The sequence below is a fragment of the Budorcas taxicolor genome, chromosome 20 (genome assembly GCF_023091745.1).
Source record: "Budorcas taxicolor isolate Tak-1 chromosome 20, Takin1.1, whole genome shotgun sequence".
NCBI lineage: Eukaryota > Metazoa > Chordata > Mammalia > Artiodactyla > Bovidae > Budorcas > Budorcas taxicolor.
Genome location: NC_068929.1, coordinates 42,162,116 through 42,181,548, shown reverse-complemented (window position 1 = coordinate 42,181,548; position 19,433 = coordinate 42,162,116).

The window sequence follows — 19,433 nt, the reverse complement described above, 5'->3', positions numbered from 1 at the left end:
TCCTACAGTGAACATGAGCAGTATAAAGAAGAATAGTCTGTGAGACAGATTGTGTGTCCAAATTGAGGTAAATATGCAGTTGCTCACAGGCTGATTTGGCTTGAATACCATCTATTTTCTTTCAGATAGTAGTTTTATGGCCTGTGTTGAGACTGTCTGGTCAATTCAGAAATTCAAGAGCAGCTTAGACTTGCTCTTTTTGACTAGGGTTAGACAACCTGCAATTCCTTGTTCTCAAAGGGCAGTATATTGCATTGTATTCATTATCCCAAAGCTGGTTGTCAGATGTTATAAAGAAATACATTTTGCAAGAAAGTTTCCAAGTCCTTCAAATTACCTAGACACTTGCTCTCTACTTAGGAAATTATCTTATTTCCCCTCAGAAATCAGACTGCCTTTTCTGATGCATTTGATTATTTGCTTGCTTATTTAATTTTGGAATAACTATCCAGTTCATACAGAATAAAATTTTTAAATATCCATAGAAGGAAATAATGCTCTTTATTCTCAGTATTCCATCCAATCACTTCCTCAACAGCCCCACTTATAATAAAATAGGCCAGCACCCCGGTGGCTCAGACAGTAAAGTGTCTGCCTGCAATGCAGGAGACCTGGGTTTGATTCCTGGGTCGGGAAGATCCCCTGGAGAAGGAAATGGCAATCCACTCCAGCAATCTTGCCTGGAAAATCCCATAGATGGAGGAGCCTGATAGGCTACAATCCATGGGGTTGCAAAGAGTAGGACACAACTGAGCGACTTCACTTCACTATTGTTACTTTCTTGCACATCCTTCTGGAGGCTTTGTATGCATAAACAAATGAATGTGAACTCATATTCCAATCCCACAGCTGCTAATGAAAACGGGAGCTGGACTTAAGGGGAGATTTCTTGATTTTAGCACTGAAATTTCTGTGTCTTGGGAAACTTCTTAGCACTGGGCTAACCGGGGTGATAGGCTGCCATAGACCTTTTATACCTTATCTGGCACCAATGTATTTTTTGAAGATGTTTTCACATCAGTTCTATGCAGCCCATGGAATTCTCTAGGCCAGAATACTGGAGTGGGTAGCCATTCCCTTCTCCAGGGGATCTTCCCAATCCAAGGATTAAACCCAGGTCTCCTGCATTGCAAGCGGATTCTTTACCAGCTGAGCCACAAGGGAATTGCATGAATGCTGGAGTGGGTAGCCTATCCTTTCTCCAGCGGGTCTTCCTGACCCAGAATCGAACCGGGGTCTCCTGTATTACAGGTGGATTCTTTACCAATGGAGCTATCAGGGAAGCCCATATCAGTTCCAAGATCTTCCTTAGTCTTTCTCATTCTTTTCATGGCTGCATAATTTTGTGAATGCACCAGTATTTTAGTATCTCCCTATTGATGGATCCATGAGTATTTGTTGGTAATCTTTTGCTATAAGAAGTTGTGACAGAATACAGCAATGAGTAAGCCTGTTCATTAGGCACATATTCTCAGATGTAGAATTGTTAGGCAAAAGGGAATATATATTCATGATTTTCACAGATACTGCCAGATTATTATCTGTAAGTGCTGTGCCAATTGACACTCCCATAGAAATGCATGAGAATTCTTCTTTCTTCAAAGTCTTGCCAACAAATACTATTCTTCTTATCAAGTTAGCAAAAATCCACAAGTTTGACATACCTGAAGGATTTGAATATTCATTTCCTTTTTTTTTTTAAATAGGTGATATTGAGCTTTTGTTGATAGATAACTTTTTGTGATTTCTTTTCTCTGAAAACTCTTCTACCTGTTTTTATTTTGCATTGAGTTTTTTTCTTATGAGAAATATATTACATATATTAAGACACTCTATACAGGCAGCAAAAACAAGACCGGGAGCTGACTGTGGCTCAGATCATGAACTCCTTATTGCCAAATTCAGACTTAAATTGAAAAAGTGGGGAAAACCACTAAACCATTCAGGTATGACCTAAATCAAACCCTTTATGATTCTACAGTGAGAGTGACAAATAGATTTAAGGGTCTAGATCTGATGAACTATGGATGGAGGTTTGTGACATTGTACAGGAGACATAGATCAAGACTATCTCCAGGAAAAAAAAAAAAAGCAAAAAAGCAAAATGGCTGAAGAGAAGGCCTTACAAACAGCTGTGAAAAGAAGAGAAGTGAAAAGCAAAGGAGAAAAGGAAAGGTATACACATTTGAATGTATAGTTCCAAAGAATGCAAGGAAAGATAAGAAAGACTTCCTCAGCGATCAGTGCAAAGAAATAGAGGAAAACAATAGAATGGAAAACACTAGAGATCTCTTCAAGAAAATTAGAGATACCAAGGCAACATTTCATGCAAAGATGAGCTCAATAAAGGACAGAAATGGTATGGACCTGACAGAAGCAGAAGATATTAAGAAGAGGTGGCAAGAATACACAAAAGAACTGTACAAAAAAGATCTTCACAACCCAGTTAATCATGATAGTGTGATCACTCATCTAGAGCCAGATATCCTGGAATGTGAAGTCAAGAGGGCCTTAGGAAGCATCACTAGGAACAAAGCTAGTGGAGGTGATGGAATTCCAGTGGAGCTGTTTCAAATCCTAAAAGATGATGCTGTAAAAGTGCTGCACTCAATATGCCAGCAAATTTGGAAAACTCAGCAGTGGCCACAGGACTGGAAAAGGTCAGTTTTCATTCTAATTCCAAAGAAAGGCAATGCCAAAGAATGCTCAAACTACTGCACAATTGCACTCATCACATGCTAGTAAAGTAATGCTCAAAATTCTCCAAGCCAGGCTTCCACAGTATGTGAACCATGAACTTCCTGATGTTCAAGCTAGTTTTAGAAAAGGCAGAGGAACCAGAGATCAAATTGCAAACATCCACTGGATTATCGAAAAAGCAAGAGAGTTAGTTCCAGAAAAACATCTATTTCTGGTTTATTGACTATGCCAAAGCCTTTGACTGTGTGGATCAGAGTAAACTGTGGAAAATGCTGAAAGAGATGGGAATACCAGACCACCTGACCTGCCTCTTGAGAAACCTGCATGCAGGTCAGGAAGCAACAGTTAGAACTAGACATGGAACAATAGACTGGTTCCAAATAGGGAAAGGAGTACGTCAAGGCTGTGTATTGTCACCCTGCTTATTTAACTTATATGCAGAGTACATCATGAGAAACGCTGGGCTGGAAGAAGCACAAGCTGGAATCAAGATTGCTGGGGGAAATATCAATAGCCTCAGATATGCAGATGACACTACCCTTATGGCAGAAAGTGAAGAAGAACTAAAGAGCCTCTTGATGAAAATGAAAGAGGAGAGTGAAAAAGTTGGCTTAAAGCTCAACATTCAGCAAATGAAGATCATGGCACCCGGTCCCATCACTTCACGGCAAATAGATGGGGAAACAGTGGAAACAGTGTCAGACTTTATTTTTTGGGGCTCCAAAATCACTGCAGATGGTGACTGCAGCCATGAAATTAAAAGACGCTTACTCCTTGGAAGGAATGACCAACCTAGACAGCATATTAAGAAGCAGAGACATTACTTTGCTGACAAATGCTAGTCAAGGCTATGGTTTTTCCAGTAGTCATGTATGGATGTGAGAGCTGGACTATAACGAAAGCTAAGTGCAGAAGAATTGATGCTTTTGAACTGTGGTGTTGGAGAAGACTCTTGAGAGTCTATTGGATTGCAAGGAGATCCAACCAGTTCATCCTAAAGGAGATCAGTCCTGGGTGTTCATTGGAAGGTCTGATGCTGAAGCTGAAACTCCAATACTTTGGCCACTGATGCGGAGAGCTGACTCATTTGAAAGGACCCTGATTCCGGGAAAAGACTGAGGGTAAAAGGAGAAGGGGATGACAGAGGATGAGATGGTTGGATGGCATCACTGACTCAATGGATATGAGTTTGGGTGGGCTCCAGGAGTTGGTGATGGACAGGGAGTCCTGGTGTGCTGTAGCTCATGGGGTCACAAAGAGTCAGACACGACTGAGTGACTGAACTGAATTGAAGATATGTCCTTCTTGCTGTAATGTTCAACTGTTTTTCTCACTTATCCTTTGTGTATTATTATTCTCAATTATGTTTTGACTTTGATTTTTCTTTTAATACAATTAAAAACACTTTTATGTAGTCAAATTTCCTTTATAACTTATAGGTTTTGGATCATAGTAAGGCTATCTTTACTTCAGAAGTATAAAGAAACTTTCTAATTTTTAAATTTAGTGTTTCATGGCTTTATTTTTTATATTAAATAGCTGATCCATTTGGCATTATTCCTATGAAGGGTGTGGATATAGTCCTAACATTATTTTTCTCAGGCAGCTACCTGATTTGAAATATTATCTAATTATAAACTAACTTTCTAGATGTGTTTGGATCTTTTTCAGAAGTAATTTTCTGTTCCATTGTCCTGTGTATCTGTTTATGCATTGATATGGTATGGTTTTAATTATTGAAACTTTATAATATACCATAATATCATCATTACTGTTTTGTTTTTCCAGAATTTAATGGTTGTTATTGGGTCTTTATTATTTATAAAGACATTAAACATAGCTAGATACATTTAAAAAATTTATTCTATTATAATTATAAAATCAAGGTAAAATTATAATTATGTTTGTGTGCCTATATGCTAAGTCGCTTCAGTCATGTCTGACTTTTTGCAATGCTATGGACTGTATCCTGCCGGGCTAATCTGTCTACAGGATTCTCCAGGCTAGAATACTGGACTGTGTTGCCATGGCCTCCTCCAGGGAATCTTCCCAACCCAGGAATCAAACCTGAGTCTCTTATGTTTCCTGCTTTGGCAGGTGGATTCTTCACCACTAATGCTACCTGGGAAGCCCATAATTATGTTTGCTATATTATAATTATTTTCTTATTAAAATAATGTATAGTTACTAAATATGTAAATCTATAATGCTACATATATGTCTTATTGTTTATGTGTGTGAAAACAATGGTTTTTGTACTCCCCAAACTTATACAACATATTATTTCTTAAATTTTTTTATTTTATAATTTTCAATTTTCTGATTATATAGTAATATGAACTGCAACAGGGATAAAGTCATTTTATCCTTTTCAAATTTTGTAACTTTGATATTTTTCTGTTGCTTAATTGCTATGAATTTTTACCTGTAATAAGACATTAAATAAAATAGCAGTAGTGGAACTCCTTGTCTTTTTCCTGAATTTAGTATTTTCTCTTTAATCATGATTCTGGCGTTGACATAGAATAGTTTGTTATACTGGCTATTCATCTATCTTTATTTTCTTGTTTCTTTTTTATGTCTCAAGAATCTTAAATGCTGTCATATGCTTTTTAAATTTGCTTTGAAATGATCACATCATTAGTGTCCTTAAATATAATAATATATTATCCCAATTAACTTCCTAACATTGAAACAGTATGACATACCTGGTATTAAATTGCACTTGATCATAATGTATTATTCACATAGTTGCAAATATTTCATTTAAAATTTTGGTTTGGTAGTTTTGCTTTCCCAGTATTATTATTGCATTATTAATGTTACATATAGTAATGTGGGTATCAATTAAAAATTTTGGAAAATTTCCATTTCCAAAATTTCAATTTTCCATTGAAAATTTCCATTATTCAATGCTTTCTGTCATGTAATAGCATGGTAAATTTTAGAATTTGGGACAGACTCCTCAGATTTGGTAACCGTGAGGTTGTTTCTTTGAAAAAATTCTCTTTTTCCCCCCTATATAAAATGTCTTTTAAGATTGTGTATTTCATCTGAGATAAATTTTAAGTTATATTTTTCTAGAAAATTATTTGTTTAATCCAAATTTTCAGTTTATTTGTATGAAACTGTACAAAAGCTTTCTTATGATTCTTTAAATTTCCTTTGTGATTATTATTATTTTTTTGGTACAGTTATACCTTTCTTTTTCCCCTTAAAGTAGTTAATGATTATTTTATTGAGTTTCTTAAAAAAACAGCATTTGGATATATATTTTTTAATTTTACTCTTTAAAATTTAAATTTTATTCTTTAAAAGCCACTCAAGTGGTTCAGTGATGAAGAATCCACCTGCTAGTGAGGGAGACACAGGAAATGTGGGTTCAGACTCTGGGTCAGGAGGATACCCTGGAGAAGGAAATGGTGACTCATTCCAGTATTCTTGCCTGGGAAATACCATGGACAGAGGAATCTGGTGGGCTACAGTTCAGGGGGTCAAAAAAAGTCAGACACGACTCACTACACACATATGAGGTTGGGTATTTTTTTTTTAGTTCAATTCTTTTTCTACTTTCTAATCTATTAATTCCTACTTTCATTTTTAAAGTCCTTTTTATATTTTTATAATCTATTTTATTGTGCTTTTTTCAACATACTAGTCACAAATTCATTAGTTCTTTTTAAAATTTCTTCTTTTATTGACTAGCGTATAAAACTTTTTTCTCTTGGTATAAATTTTCTTGATTTCTATAAGTTTGATTGTTCTCTAAAAATTCCATAATTTTAGTATGTGTTTCCTCCATTAGTAAGGATTGATAAGATAAATTTTTTTTTAAATATAAAGCATTTGTTTCTTATTCCTATAATCAAGGCAAAATCTGAACACAATTGGCATTGATAATAGAAATGTAATAAGAACCATTATTCATGAGTCTACAGTTGATGAGATTTTTATGTTTCCGGTTTGAAGACCATTTTTCCAAGAAGTTTAGACAGGCATCTCACACCCAGGAAACACAAGTAGTCAACATACGTAAGAAAAGAGTCATAACAGTATTGCGAATTAAGGGAATACTAACATATACCTCGGAGAAGGCAATGGCACCCCACTCCAGTACTCTTGCCTGGAAAATACCATGGGCGGAGGAGCCTGGTAGGCTGCAGTCCATGGGGTCGCGGAGAGTCGGACACGACTGAAGTGACTTAGCAGCAGCAGCAGCAGCAGCATATACCTTGGGCTTTCCTTGTGGCTCAGCTGGTTAAGAATCCGCCTGCAATGTAGGAGATCTGGGCTTCATCCCTGCGTTGGGAAGAGCCCCTGGAGAAGAGAAAGGCTGCTGCTGCTGCTGCTGCTGCTGCTGCTGCTGCTAAGTTGCTTCAGTCGTGTCCGACTCTGTGCGACCCCATAGACGGCAGCCCACCAGGCTCTGCCGCCCCTGGGATTCTCCAGGCAAGAACACTGGAGTGGGTTGCCATTTTCTTCTCCAATGCATGAAAGTGAAAAGTGAAAATGAAGTCACTGAGTCATGTCCAACTCTCAGTGACCCCATGGACTGCAGCCCACTAGGCTCCTCCATCCATGGGATTTTCCAGGCAAGAGTACTGGAGTGGGGTGCCATTGCCTTCTCCGAGAGAAAGGCTACCCACTCCAATATTCTGGCCTGGAGAATGGTCCATGGGGTCACAAAGAGTCAGACAGGACTGAATCAGGATGACTGGCACTAAAATAAAAGGACCAAAACAACCAAGGTTATGGGGCAGTGGGAACTCCCAGGTGTGACTAGTGTGAGTGTAATATCTGAGGCAGTCACATTAGAAAGGATTTTGACATCCACTAAATTTAAAAATATACATGCCTGATAAACCAGCACTTTCACTTATAGTTATACCTACCAGAAATAAGCACCAACCATGAATGAGAATATTCATAGATATTAGTAATATTATACATAGAAGTCCAAAATAAAATGCATCAAAAATGTCCACCACAGTGGAATGAATAAGCTACCCATTGAATAGTATACAGCACTAAAAATTAATGAACTGCAGGTATATATTAAACATGGATAAACCTCACAAACATAACATCGCCCCAAAGAAGCTTATGATTCCAGTTATGCAAGATTCAGTTAGCAGTCAATGTTTAGGGTTATTTTAAGATGATGAAATCAAGCAAGTGATTGCTTAATAATTCAGAATATCAGTTACATTTAAGAAGAAACAAGAGAGTTTAAAATTAAGAAGAAACATGCAAAGAGCTTCTGAAATGCCAGTAATTTTGCATTTGTTGTTGACTGAGGGTTCCATGGGTGTTTGCTTTAAGATAATTGTTTTCTGTTGCCTAGAAAATCCCATGGATGGAGGAGCCTGGAAGGCTGCAGTCCGTGAGGTTGCTGAGGGTCAGATGACTGAACGATTTCACTTTCACTTTTCACTTTCATGCATTGGAGAAGGAAATGGCAACCCACTCCAGTGTTCTTGCCTGGAGAATCCCAGGGGTGGTGGAGCCTGGTGGGCTGCTGTCTCTGGGGTCGCACAGAGTTGGACATGACTGAAGTGACTTAGCAGCAGCAGCAGGAGCAGCATCTTGGTATACATGTTTCAGGATAAATACTTTCAACACTTATGGAATACCCAATGTTCCAAATACTTTGCTAGTATCTAGATAGACAGACAGACAGATAGATAGATATGAAAGCACAGATATTGTATGAGAAAAGTCTATGATCTGTTGGGATGCTGGTTTGTAAAGAGACAGAATGTGGTGAGTATTATAAAAGAGTTGTACAATGGTACGTGAGTGCTCTTCTTTTTTTGTGTGATTAGTTCACTACCAAAGGAATTTGTGAGGGCTGAATGGAAAAGATACAGACTATGAGAAGTCTGAAGAATCACTGGACTATTAACACTGAGCTGGACTATGAACACTGAGGAGATTACATTATTTTTCCTGGTTGTGTGTCTATAAAAAAGCCTAAAGAATCAAACACACATAAAGTAGAAGATAAGAAGCACCTATCATATCACCACTCAGAGATGGGCACTTAAAAATAAAATCTGGTATATTTTCTTCCACTCTGTTTTTCCATGCATTTGTCCATTAGTCATTGGCCGACCAACAATAGTCCATTGTTGAGGTAGAGATTCAGCAATGATAAAAACAGCTAATGAGCATCTATTATATTGTGTGTACTGGGGGTAGAGCATGAAGAATGATAAGCAATAAATATTTAAACAAAATGACCAAGAAAATTTTAGGTATAACAAGTGGTGGAAAAGGTGAAATAAAGTTCTGGTCCCCAGAGGTAGATGTGAGGAAGGTATGCTTTCACCAGTGGGCTCTGGAAGTCATTCTGAGCCAGGAACATTTGCAGTGAGATTTGAAAGATAAGGAGGAAGCCATTAGAAGATCTTGGAAAATAGTAGTTGTTGTTCAGTTGCTTAGTAGTGTCCTATTCTTTGCGATCCCATGGACTGCAACACACCAGGCTTCGCTGTCCTTCAACATCTCCTGGAGTTTGCTAAAACTCACGTCCATTGAGTCAGTGATGTCATCTAACCATCTCATCCTCTGTCGTCCCCTTCTCCTCCTGCCTTCTATCTTTCCCAGCATCAGGATCTTTTCCAAAGAGTCAGCTCTTTGCATTAGGTGGCCAAAGTATTGGAATTTTAGCTTCAGCATCAGTCTTTCCAATGAATATTCAGGGTTGATTTTCTTTAGGATTACTGGTTTGATCTCTGTACAGTCCAAGAGACTCTCAAGAATCTTCTCTAAACCACAGTCCAAAAGCATCAGTTCTTCAGCACTCAGCCTTCTTTATGGTTCAATCCTCACATCCATACATGACTACTGGAAAAAGCATAGTTTGACTATAGAATCTTTGTAGGCAAAGTAATGTCTCTGCTTTTTAATACGCTGTCTAGGTTTGTAGCTTTTCTTCCAAGGAGCAAGCGTCTTTTAATTTCATAGCCGCACTCACCATCTGCAGTGATTTTGGAGCCAAAGAAAATAAAATCTCTCACTGTTTCTATTGTTTCCCCATCTATCTGCCATGAAGTGATGGGACTTGATGCCATGATCTTAGTTTTTGAATGTTGAGTTTTAAGCCAGCTTTATCACCCTCCTCTTCACCTTCATCAAGAGGCGCTTTAGTTCCTCTTCACTTTCTGCCATAAGGCTGGTGCTATTTGCATATCTGAGGTTATTCATATTTCTCCTGGCAATTTTGATTCCAGCTGTGCTTCATCCATCTGGACATTTCACATGAGGTACTATGCATAGAAGTTAAATAAGCAGGGTAATAATATATAGCCTTGAAGTACTTCTTTCCCAATTTGGAACCAGTCTGGTGTTCCATGTCCAGTTCAAAACCTCTGTCTGGTTCCTCTGCCTTTTCTAAATCCAGCATTGCACATCTGAAAGTTTTCAGTTCATGTATTGTTGAAGCCTAGCTTAGAGAATTTTGAGCATGACCTTACTAGCATGTGAAATGGGTGTGATTGTGCAGTAGTTTGATCATTCTTTGTCATTGCCCTTCTTTGGGATTGGAATGAAAACTGACCTTTTCCAGTCCTGTGGTCACTGCTGAGTTTTCCAAATTTACTGGCATATTAAGTTCAGCACTTTCACAGCATCATCTTTTAGAATTTGAAATAGATCAACTGGAATCCCATCACCTCCACTAGCTTTGTTTGTAGTGATGCTTGCTAAGGCCCACTTGACTTTGCACTCCAGGATGTCTGACTCTAGGTGAGTGATCACAACACCATAGTTATCTGGGTCATTAATATCTTTTTTATATAGTTCTTCTGTGTGTTCTTGCCACCTCTTCTTAATATCTTCTGCTTCTCTTAGGTCCATACCATTTCTGTCCTTTATTGTGAATTTCATGGTAAATAGATGGGAAAACAATGCAAACAGTTACAGACTTATTTTCTTGAGTTCTAAAATCACTGTGGTTGGTGACTGGAGCCACAAAATTAAAAGACACTTGCTTCTTAGATGAAAGGCTATGACAAACCTAGACAGCATATTAAAAAGCAGGGGCATTACTTTGCCAACAAAGTTCCATCTAGTCAAAGATGTGGTTTCTCCAGTAGTCATGTATTGATGTAAGAGCTTTCACCATGTGAAAGCTGACTACTGAAGAATTGATGCTTTTGAACTGTGGTGTTGGAGAAAACTCTGAGAGTCCCTTTACTGCAAGGATATCAAACCAGAAAATGGTAAAGGAAATCTATCCTGAATATTCTTTGAAATGACTGATGCTGAAGCTGAAGCTCCAATCCTTTGGCCACTTGATATGAAGAGCTGACTCATTAGAAAAGACCCTAATGCTGGGAAAGAGTGAAAGCAGGAGGATAAGGGGAGGACAGAGGATGAGGTGGTTGGATGGTATCACTGACTCAATGGACATGAGTTTGAGCAAGCTCTGGGAGTTGGTGATGGCTAGGGAAGACTATGTGCTGCAGTCCATGGGGTTGCAAGAAGTCAGACATGCCTGAGTGACTGAACTAAACTGCCATTACCCATAACATAGTTTGACCTCAGGCCAAACTATAAGGAGGAAACACAGCCCAACCCATCAGCAGAAAACTGGATTTAAGATTTTATGTACATTATCTTGCCCACCTGAGCAAGATCCAGTTTTCCCCACAACCAGTCAATCCCATCAGGAAGCTTCCACAAGCCTCTTATCCTCATCCATTAGAGGGTAGACAGTATGAAGAATAGTATCTAAGCAGAAAGCACAGCTGGTGCTTGACAAGAGCCTGAAAAAAGAGATATTTGAATCCTGGTGTTTCACTTAACATATGCCATGAACATTCCCTACCATGATTAATTCTCCTTAAAGGCATAACTTTTCTTGTGATCTCATGGGATTTCATCATATGATTGTGCTGTCATATATTTGATCTTAATCCTCAGAAATTTGAATTGTTTCTAAATGTCTGCTATTATAAATACCACTGCACTGGACATTCTAGGTCATAAATCTGCAGGCAATTCTTGTATATTCCTTTGCAATAATTCATAGTAGCAGGAACAATAATTTACATTCTGAAAATTTATTCACCTGGTCAAATTGTCCTATAGAAAATAAGGTACACTATTAGAAACGGTGAGTAAAAGGGTCTGTTTTACTGCATATTCACCATTATGAACAATAGCAACAACAGTACCAAAATATTCACCTAGTTGAAAAGCGAAGACGTTTTTCACATTATTATGAAATATGTTTAAATTTAACTACTAATGAGGTTGGATGTTTATTATATTTATTGACCATTTGTATTTTTCTATTCTGAAATTCCTATTTGCCTATTTTTCCACCAAAAATTTTTTCCTATTACAGAAATTTTATGTTTATCACATGTATGAAACGTATGGAAATATCTTTCCAAAAATTTTATGATGTATAATTTTATAATATTAATTTTATGTGACTAAATTAAGTTTAATTCACTAATATTTTCCTTTGTGGCTTATTTTTTACGGGTTTTTGATTAGTCCAAGTGTTCACATCCCTAAATGAGATGAATATGTATCTATACTTTTAATATTTTTAACACTTTATTTCTAATCCATGCAAAAGTTAGCTTGCTACATGGAATGAAATACATATCTGCCACCACTGTTTTCTCAGGTTTATTTTCCAAACAGTTTATTGAATCACTTTTTATTTCTCCACTGATTTGAAGTGCCACTTCAAAGAATATATGCCATGTTCTTCATATAGATTCTGTGACCTCTTCCTGGGCTTTCCAGGCTAGCTCACTGATGTTTATCTATCACCAGATCATCAATAGGTGGAAGTGCAGGACTCTCCTCAGAGCTATTATTCTCAAAATTGTTTGGAGGAAATAAGCATGTTCATAATTGCTGGTGGGAATCTCAGTTGGCATGTCCTCAGTAGAAGGAAATTTGGCATTAACTTTGAAAATCACAAATGTCCATATGCTGAGTTGGACCCAGATTTTGTGGGACTGAAGCATAGATTTGGGGATTTCTCTTTAAGGACTATACACACAAGCAATTATAGACACAAAGGAAGGGTGATAGTGAATGTTTACTTAAGAATGAGAAAAGAAAAACATAGCAATTTATCCATTTTCAAAAGCTTATAAGTACCACAAACATCAGAAAATCCAGAAAAATTCACATGATATTTTTATTAATAAGTTGTCAGGTATACTTTATTACTTTTTCTCCATTCTTTTCTATGTTCTCTTTGGTGGTTTCTTTCTGTAGTATTTTTCCACAGCAAGAACAGATTTTAAAATATCATCTATAGGGCAAAGAAAAACAGCAATCTCTTATAGCATAATTGATCAGAATTTTTCATTATTGATTCATCTTCACATTTTATTGGTAATGTGATGTGAGCTGCAAATTTGGAAAGCCTCTCCTACATAAGCTATAAGATTTCAGGGCATTTCAAGTTTTCTTTTAATATTAGACTCTTCTTAAATGTGCTTCCCTGGTGGCTCAGATGGTAAAAAATCTGCCTGCACTGTGAGAGACCTGGGTTTGATCCCTGGGTTGGGAAGATTCCCTGGAGAAGGGGATAACTACCCACTCAAGTAATTTTGCCTGGAGAATTCCATGGACAGAGGAGTCTGGTGGGTTACAGTCCATGGGGTCGCAAAGAGTCCAACATAACTGAGCGACTTTCACTTCTTAAATACTCTAATTGATGATAATCATTAGCCAGTTTCTTGTCAATAACCTCATTTTAGTGTGGGATATTATAAGTTTTATGGGTTTCCAAGGTGGTGCTAGTAGTAAAGAACTATCCTGCCAATGCAGGAGACGTAAAAGACGTGGGTTCAATCCCTGGGTCAGAAGATCCCCTGGAGGAGGGCATGGCAACCCACTTCAGCATTCTTTCCTGGAGCATTCCATGGACAGGGGAGTCTTGCAAGCTATGGTGCATAGGATCACAAAGAGTTGGACACACCTGAAATGACTTCGCATGCATACACATTATAAATTTTATATTTTCTTCACCCAAAACAGTATTTCATGGCGAATTAGTAAACTCCACAAATAAACACAATGAATGGTTACTTTATAAGTGCATACTGTATATTGCTCACAGGAAAACATTTCCATTTTGACTTGGCATTGCATCTAGTCATGGTGTCTTATTTACTTTTAAACTCTGTGCTGCTTAGATATTTTCCATAAGCAGCATATATAGAAATTTGAGGAATATGAAGGAAAACATTTGCATTTTGATAGAGCAGTTTACTCATATATACTTACAGTTAGAATGGAAACTTAAGTAGTGTTAATTCTGTCTACCTCTCTTTGCTTTTCCTTCCTTTGTTTTCTTATATTTTGTGCAGCAATATAGAAAGAAGATAACTAGTATTTTATTCCTTTGTAGTTGCCCTTAATTTTCCCAAACATAAGGTTAAACTGGGTGCAAACCTTTGACATTCCCCTGGCTATAGCAATTTAGAAAGAAAATAACTAGCATTTTATTCCCTTGCTCAGTTCAGTTCAGTTCAGTCACTCCGTCGTGTCCGACTCCTTGCGACCCCATGAACTGCATCACGCCAGGCCTCCCTGTCCATCACCAACTCCTGGAGTTCACTCAGACTCACGTCCATTGAGTTGGTGATGCCATCTAGCCATCTCATCCTCTCTCGTCCCCTTCTGCTCCTGCCCCCAATCCCTCCCAGCATCAGGGTCTTTTCCAATGAGTCATCTCTTCGCATAAGGTGGCCAAAGTATTGGAGTTTCAGCCTCAGCATCAGTCCTTCCAATGAACACCCAGGACTGATCTCCTTTAGGATGGACTGGTTGGATTTCCTTGCAGTCCAAGGGACTCTCAAGAGTCTTCTCCAACACCACACTTCAAAAGCATCAATTCTTTGGTGCTCAGCTTTCTTCACAGTCCAACTCTCACATCCATACATGACTACTGGAAAAATCATAGCCTTGACTAGATGGATTTTTGTTGGCAAAGTAATATCTCTGCTTTTCAATATGCTATCTAGGTTGGTGATAACTTTCCTTCCAAGGAGTAAGTGTCTTTTAATTTCATGGCTGCAATCACCATCTTCAGTGATTTTGGAGCATAAAAAATAAAGTCTGACACTGTTTCTACTGTTTCCCCATCTATTTCCCGTGAAGTGATGGGACCGGGTGCCATGACCTTTGTTTTCTGAAGGTTGAGCTTTAAGCCAACTTTTTCACTCTCTTCTTTCACTTTCATCAAGAGTCTTTTTAGTGCCTCTTCACTTTCTGCCATAAGGGTGGTGTCATCTGCATATCTGAGGTTATCGATATTTCTCCCGGCAATCTTGATTCCAGCCTGTGCTTCTTCCAGCCCAGCATTTCTCATGATGTACTCTGCATAGAAGTTAAATAAGCAGGGTGACAATATACAGCCTTGATGTACTCCTTTTCCTATTTGGAACCTTGTAGTTGCCCTTAATTTTGTCAAATACATGGTTAAACTAAGCCTGCATGCATGCTGTGCATGCCAAGTCACATTAGTCATGTCCTACTCTTTGCAACCCTATGGACTATAGCCTGCCAGGCTCCTCTGTCCATGGCATCTCCAGGCAAGAATACCAGAGCGGGTTGTCATTTCCTACTCCAGGGGATCTTCCCAACCCAGAGATCAAACCTGCGCCTCTTAAGTCTCCTGCATTGGCAGGCCGGTTCTTTACCACTAGTGCCAACTAACTATTAAAAGTGAAAATCGTTCAGTTGTGTCTGACTCTTTGTGACCACATTGACTGTAGAGTCCATGGAATTCTCCAGGCCAGAATACTGGAGAGGGTAGCTGTTCCCTTCACCAAGGGATCTTCTCAACCCAGGGACTGAACCCAGGTCTCCCAGCATTTCAGGCAGATTCCTTACCAGCTAAACCACCAGAGAAGACCTGGGCTAAACCTATATTTCTGTAATTTTCAGCCAATAGTAACATTGGCTCTATGTCTGGGGGAACTCTATCTAAACAGATATTTTTAATGATTATTGATACTTAACTCTATTTTCAATGTTTTTTTTATATTCATTCATAGACTATAATGGAGAAGGAAAGGGCAACCCACTCCTGTACTCTTGCCTAGAAAATTCTGTGGACAGAGGAGCCTGGCGGGCTGCCGTCTAGGGGGACGCACAGAGTTGGACACGACTGAAGTGACTTAGCAGCAACAGCAGCAGCATAGACTATAAATAAAACAATCTTCACGTTCTTTTTAATAAATATTTATTTATTTTTATTTATTTGACATTTCCAGGTCTCAGTTGCAGCATGTGAGATATAGTTCCCTAACCTGGGATCTAACCTGGGTCCCCTGCATTGAGAATGTAGAGTCTTAGCCACTGGACCACCAGGGATGCCTCAGTTTTCACATTCTCAATACTTTGATTTTAGTTAATTTCTTAGCCAGATAGAGCACATTTTAAATAGTTACTCCTGTCACCCCACTCCAATGAATATACAAATGGCATATTTTTTTCATCGTTTGAGTATGTTTGAATGGATTCCTCTTGCTTTGGTAGACAATAAGTTAACCAAGAATAGGCGTTCCCATGTTTCCCCACAAACATCCATTAGCCATATACTGGAAAAATCCTCCATCTTTTAGTGTTGGTGACTATCTAAAATCAGGATGATTTTTGTTCCTTTTACTACAACTTCAAAAAATTATTTTTGTATCTAGATTAGTATAGGAATTTTCTTTAATCTTAGTTTTTAAGATTCCCAGTAAACATTTAAGTTTGAAACTCTTCCCATTCATTTTTGTAAAATAGAACTGTGTGTGGCCATTGTTTATCTTTTTTAGTCTTCAAAATGGTTTTACATGGATAGTAAAGTTGATGGAACCTTCTACTTTGAGCCTTAGGCCTCCTTCGCCCTCCTCCCATTCCCCTTAACGTTCTGTTGCAGTTCTTTGGTGGGGGCGCAGGGTATCTTTGCTGCTGTTTAGTCACTAAGTCATGTCCCGCTCCTCTGTGACCTCATGGTCTGTCAACCACCAGGGTCCTCTGTCCATGGGGTTTCCCAGGCAGAAATACTGGAGTGGTTGCCATTTCCTTCTCCAGGAGATCTTCCTCACTCAGGGATCGGAAGTTGCCTCTCCTGCATTTGGAGGCAGGTTCTTTACCACTGAGCCACCAGAGAAGCTCTAGAAGGGTATCTTTGCTTCAATTTTAGTGAAAATTGGGAAGAAGTCTTCCAGGAAAAAAAGTATTTCTTTCTGAAAGAAAAGGATTTATCTATTCAGATTTTGATTAAAGCTCTTTTCTTTCCCCACCACCACATTCTGACATAACAGTGTTCACAGACTTTTTGTTAAACACTTTAAGCCAATAGGTTCCTAGTCATTTTTGTCACTTTAAATTGGTGGTCATCAGAGTCTCTAACTATGCAAAGTGGTTTGTACTCCCAAACCAAAATTATTTGTTTTTGTTTTGACAAAAGACTCTGTTTCCATGTGCTTCTATGCTTCTAGAACTTTTTAGTTTTGCTTTAAAGGTCTTCCACGTTTCCCCCTTCTATTTCCCATGAAGTGGTGGGACTGGAGGGCTTACCAGCCGGCACTAGTGACAAAGAACCTGCCTGCCAATGCAGAAGACATAAGAGACACAGGTTTGAACCCTGGGTCAGGAAGATCCCCTGAAAGAAGAGATGGCAACCCACTCCAGTATTCTTGCCTGGAGAATCCCATGGACAGAGGAACCTGGTGGGCTACCGTCTATAGGGTGGCAAAGAGTCAGACATGACTGAAGTGACTTAGGACATATGTATGATGGAACTGGAAGAAGGGGAAAAAGTGGAAGCCATGACAGATCTTTTCTTGGGCTCCAAAATCATTGTGGATGATGATTGCAGTTTGAAATTAAAAGATGCTTGCTCTTTGGAAGAAAAGTTATGACAAATATGCTAGATAGCATATTAAACAGCAGAGACATCACTTTCCCTCAAAGATCCATATAGACAAAGCTATGATTTTTCCAATAGTCATGTATGGCTGTGAGAGTTGGGCCATAAAGAAGGTTGAACACCAAAGATTGGTGCTTTCAAACAGTGGTATTGGAGAAGATTCTTGAGAGTCCCTTGGACTGCAAGGAGATCCAACCAGTCCACGCTAAAGGAAATCAGTCCTGAATATTCATTGGAAGGACTGATGCTGAAGCTGAAACTCCAATACTTTGGCCACCTCATGCGAAGAGTTGACTCATTTGAAAAGACCCTGATGCTGGAAAAGATTGAAGGCGGGAGGAGAAGGGGACAACAAAGGATGAGATGGTTTGATAGCACCACCAACTCAATGGGTATGAGTTTGAGTAAACTCCTGGAGTTGGTGATGGACAGAGAGGCCTGGCATGCTGTAGTCCATGGGGTTTCAGAGTCAGACATGACTAAGTGATTGAACTGAACTGAACAGTGGTGCTAGAGAAGATCTTGAGAGTCCCTTGGACAGCAAGGAGACCCAACCAGTTAGTCCTAAAGGAAAGCAGTCCTGAATATTCATTGGAAGGACTGATGCTGAAGCTGAAGCTCCAGTACTTGGGTTACCTGATGTGAGGAGCTGACTAATTGGAAAAGACCCTGATGCTGGGGAAGATTGAGGGCAGAAGAAGAAAGGGGCAACAGAAGATGAGATGGTTGGGTGGCTTCAGCAACTCAATGGACATGAATTTGAGAAAACTCTGGGAGATAGTGAAGGACAGGGCAGTCTGACATACTGCAGTCCATGGAGTTGCAGAGAGTTGGATGCAGCTTAGCAACTGAACAACAACAACAACAAAAGATATACACCATTATTTAATAGACATATAGTCTTACAGCATATTAATAATTGGGATACGCCTAGGTAATCCTTCCAATATGAACCTGGGATGCAAACTGAAACACTGGTAGGGTAACTTTTCTAGGTTTGTTTTCAGCTTTATTCCCATGTGAATTTCTCTGTGACTAAATAATCTAAAACATTTTTCTATTATAAATTAGAAAGCAACTTGGTTCATTTAGCTGAGTGGATATATTTAGATCTGTTAGCACTGTGACCCACATTTCATTTGGTGTCTTTTTTTTTTTTTTTTGCAGCTTCAAATGGGCCAGCTAGTTGGAATTAGACTACTCTCACTCCCTACATAATTGCTGAAGCAATAGAACATACTATTATAGAGAAGCTCTCATACTAAATGGATTTTAATGTATTTATGTATTATCTATGGAAGAGGGTGGAGAGATGAGCAGGAAAGTGATCTAAGTACCTACATTTATTCAGACTGAATTTGATAGTTTTATTGTGGCTTATTTCAATTTTTTTCCACTGGAATTTTTCAGTGCCACAGAACTGCCAGATATGTAGTACAGTCACTGTCATTGTAGAGGATTTCTTTGTGATTCAAAGGATCTGGGTAAGACAGAATTAAATGTCTTATGTGTATTAAACACTCCGTTAAACAATTTATTATATTTAGATATAATTACACCATCATCCAGTTATATCATCAGCAATTTATATTTCAGTTGTGGCAACCCACTCCAGTGTTCTTGCCTGGAGAATTCCAGGGACAGGGGAACCTGGTGAGCTGCCGTCTATGGGGTCGCACAGAGTCGGACATGACTGAAGCAACTTAGCAGCAGCAGCAGCAGTAACACAACAAAAGCAGTAGCTCAGTGGTGGAGAAATACAAACAAGCATGGAACCTGAATTAGCCTGCAATTCATGGTCCTAGGCTGCAAATTACTAGTA